Genomic DNA, 4493 nt, shown 5'->3' on the forward strand with positions numbered 1-4493 from the left:
ATTCCGTAAATATGCCGAGGTAGTATGGGAAAGTCATAATTATGTTGAGGCATCACGGTGCGGCATAGTCTAGACATGGTTTCATTAGTTGCAAGGACACTAATTAGACATGTAAATTTTTACTGTGAAAATTGAATGGTAAGTGGGAGAGTTGAGTGTCAAACGATGTGCCATGTTTTTAGCAAATTCCCAAAAAGCTTGCAACTAATGATACCAGAAGAGGTAGCATTAGTAGCTGGCCTGGGAAACACTCCAGTCTCCTGCAGAGCCGATTAATTCATTTGCAATGCTCACTTTTCGGTGCCAACAGTTGCAACTACTAACGCAGATCGATACTACGTATTATAATGAGTGGTGCAAGCTCTTCATCACCATCTCCATAAGCTCTTCTCTCTCGTTTGCAGGAAGAAGAAGAAGAAGATACTCTCTCTCTACTTTTGTTACTATCTCCTCTCTCTTTTCATGATGTACAAGCTCTCGGACGGCTTTCGTGGTGAAAACCTCTACATAGCTCTCATCACCTCTCTTTTGCGGCAAAGAAATAAGCCTTTAAACAGTCCCTAAGAAATCCTAAAGCACTGTGATGAGAAGCTCTAAACTCCATAGCCATCATCATCTCTCTCTCTCTCTATGTCGTTTTTTTGAGTAGCTACTCTCTCAGTGGTGGCTTTTTGGTATACGAGTGTATGTATGGACTTTTTGAGTGTGTATGAAGTTGTTACATGCTTATTTCATCATGTTTAGCACGCTGATTTATGCACACAATGTGTTTATGGTCATGTGTGCACATAAAAAGCACTTATCGTTTCACGTCAATGTTGGGACGTCATCCTAGCATAGGGAGGACATCAACATAATGTCAATCCGAGGAGTAGGATCCAGCTAGGGCATGGAAACACATAAGTGGCTTGTGCGTGCCAAATGGAGGATTAGAAGGTGAAACCTACACACAAAGAAAGCTATGGAGCAGGTAAGATGTTGCTATGAGGAGTGAGCACACTACTTACTCTACCATTCGGCCTAATCTCTCACACACAAGCTTAATCACACACTACTCTCTAATCAATCACTAATCCAACTCTAATCAAGCACAAATGAGCATAGAATGACCACACTGGGCACCAACACTCTACACAAGCCTACACACACTTAGTAGCATGCTTAAACAAGAGGGAAATATGAAAAAAGAGAGAGATTAATCAACAAATCAGCCACTAATCTTTGATTAATCAAGCATTGATTACACCATGAGCAAATGAGAGAGAAGAGGTTAGAGTTTAGCTATTGGCATGAGGACGAATCGTCCATGCACGCGCGTAGAAAGCTCAAGAACTCCATAGCCATCTCCTTCTTCACAAAGCTTATCTCAAGTGAGTAAGAATCCCCTTTCACATTGTGTGTTTTGAGTTATAAACTCTCTAGGCTTTTTAGAAATGGCCGGGCACCCAAATGGCCAAACTCACTTAATCTGCTATCTGCACTGCCTACGATCTAAATATAGCTCAATGTTTACAACTTGGAACTCTTGATGAGCCCAAACCATAATTACAACCCGCATTTGTGGTCATTTGACGAAAAATCCTAAAACTTAAGTGACCGTCAATTGTGACTGTAACTCCATAGATAGTCATCAATTCCAACTCTTCTCTTCATCTGTTGCTTGTATTTGCTTCATCTTCATCTTTACTTTGCATCCCGCATCATCTGGCCTCGCTAGCATTTACTAAAAACAGTAAATAACATCTTTGACTGGTTCGTGTGGCCATTGTTGACTTAGCCACCAAACAGTCCCCCCATTCGATTTCAGAGCACGTCCTCGTGCGCTGCCTGGTTGGCTGGCACTGGAAAGATTTGAAGTTCGCGGTGAATGTTGTTTTGAAGGGATGTAAGCTGTTGGGTTGACTTGTTGGTGTAATATGAGATTTGGCATTTGGGTTCAAGTAAAAGCAATTGGCTTGAGTTATTATGGGAATAAAGAAAAATAAAAGCTAGGTATATTATGTTAGGGTCTGGAAACCCTAGATTACCAATGGGGAAAAACCTCATGGGAAAAAGTGCCCAAAGGTATGTGATCTTATTATGGGAATATACAATGATGGGTGTTTAGGGACTGAATTGAGTGGGCTTATATAAATAACATGAAAGTGAATTGTTTAAGCCTTATGTCCCTTGAAAAGGGTCTATGATCTACCTTGAGTCCGGAGTTGCTTTGTTGCTGCATGTACCTGCAAGGTGAGTGCATGGGTGGAACAATAAAGAGTGCGTAATGCAAATGTCCAATTATGGGTCATTCAATATGCTTGCACAGATTTATGCATGGGTAAGATTATGTTGTGAGAGAGAAGTGTATTGATGGGTGCTCCTCAGAGTTAATGCAACTAAAAAAGTAAATTAAATTCACTTTACTAGCTTTCACTACTCTTGAGAAGGGCGTTTGATGCAATGGTTCGTACTCTCCTAATTTGAACACTTCGCCTCGCCACCATGATTAAAATAACACATTGACTATGCTCACCTATTCAGAATGAGCGACTTGATATAATTACGCTCAAGTCTTTCAGCTTGAGTTGTAGCCTAATTAGCTAGACTCATAGACCACAGAAAAATATTAGGACTTGAAGCTTAGATCTAACACTTTGCTCATTTATCGGCTCAGCTGCCCGACTCTTGACTCTTTTTTCTTGTGACTTGACTACTGTCTTGAGCTCTCAACAAAGTATATATCTAGACATTTAGAGCTCAGATCCTCAAAAAGAGGGTTATTAAAGGACCATATTGGAAAAGTAGGTTTTTAATGCTATATCTGGGTGACCTTGGTTGTCAAAATTGCTTGTTTTAACTTTTGGTCCATTATCTGAGAAGATTGGCCAGTTTAGTTTTGTTGGAAGTTGGAGATGACTCAATCTTCTTCTGCTCGTTTGTTTGACTTGGCACCCATATGTATCTGCTATTTGTTGTTGGCTTATTTTTACAGACGACGTATTGACATTTTGGACCTGTATCCTTGATTTGTCTGTGTTTGTAGCTGTAATTATCTTCAAGTTGTGTAAAATCTGGTCTTGGTGCCTTGGGTAGCCAGATTTGTTTTTGCCCTTTGTAATATTCCTGCGCTTGAAGTATATTTGATGGCACAAATATTTTTGTATGTACTTTTGTATTCGATTGTATCTGTTCCATGCCATTTTTTGGAATCACGGTTGGTAAATTCCCTCGAAGATATGTAAGCCTTCCAGATTACGAATCGTTTTTGAACCTATTTCTAGCCCTGTTGTTCGATCTCCTATTTTGAGTTGAAATTGATCTTGATTTACCTGAGTTTGTTGTTTGGTTTGAAGCCACTTGCTACTGTATAGCCTGATATCTTTGATTTAGGTAACCAAACATTTGGTTGACCACTGTAATAGCCTTGCTCTTCTAAGCTGTACTGGGAGGCAATCCATCCCATTTGTTTACCTGAATTGTTTGGACTAGGATCATTTACCCAAATTGGATCTTTGACATTGATGTCATTGTCCGCCACATAGGTTTTGATGTGTTGCTTGTGTCTTTGTTTACTCCTGGTTGGGTATTTGGTTGAAAGAACTTTTTATAGTGTAGTCTAGATTGTTGTTCTATCTTTCCCTAGGGTGTTGAATCCACATCTGTTCGCATTGATTGTTTAACTGCATTTGCGACTTCCTTGTTGGACTTCGTTGCTTGTGGATGACATGCTTTGGTGAGTTCTGCATCTAAACTGACTTGAACAGTCCTTTGTGCCTCTATTTTTGACAATCTGTTTGAGTCTTTAATTTCCTTTGCCAGCTGGATAGAAGTATGTTGACTCTTTTCTCCAGATGCAATCCTTACCGTGGCCTTCGGTTCACATTGCTCTTTATTGATCTGTTTGTACGTCTTTTGATAGGCTTCATGTGCTTGATGCACCATTTGCTTCTGATTGGTCAAGTTAATTGTGATTTGTGTCACCTTTGGTTCTGTGGCATCTTCCATTGGTGAGACAATATTAAGATCTAACTTTATGACTGCCTCTGCCTTTTGATTCAAGTCTGCCTGAACACATTGAGATGTCTGTTTCTTGGCTTTGAGACTTGATCTTTGGCTTTGTTGAATTCTGATGTACATTCATTAGCGCTGAACTATCTGTGCTATTAGCATTATTATGTTGAATCTTTGATTCCACATTTCTGCTTGTTGAAATCTTCAGTGGCAAGTCCTTGATTGCCCGTACCCGCTCTGGTTCTGGGTCACATATAATTTCTTCATCCACTTCCTCTGACATTGGCTCGTCCGCTGCATCTTTGTTGGATTTTCGACTTCAGGCCTGAAAAATTCCAAGCTATTTGAGACCATCTTTTGTAGCTGATCTTTTTTGGCAGCTTGATTTTCAATCAAAATATCATTGATGCCTTTGACCTCCAATATTTTAGTCATCAGTTTGTCTCTAGTATCCTTTGACAAGATATGCTTTCTTTCTGGTGACTTTCTATTTGGAGATG

General features: G+C 39.8%; 1 pseudogene; it reads right to left on the reverse strand.

The window, feature by feature from the left end:
* Positions 1–3611: 3611 nt before the first annotated feature.
* On the reverse strand, positions 3612–4276 carry LOC147442606 (uncharacterized; annotated as a pseudogene).
* Between the last annotated feature and the right edge of the window lie 217 nt (positions 4277–4493).

This window comes from Adiantum capillus-veneris, chromosome 14, assembly GCF_014529385.1.
Source record: "Adiantum capillus-veneris isolate H3 chromosome 14, ASM1452938v2, whole genome shotgun sequence".
NCBI lineage: Eukaryota > Viridiplantae > Streptophyta > Polypodiopsida > Polypodiales > Pteridaceae > Adiantum > Adiantum capillus-veneris.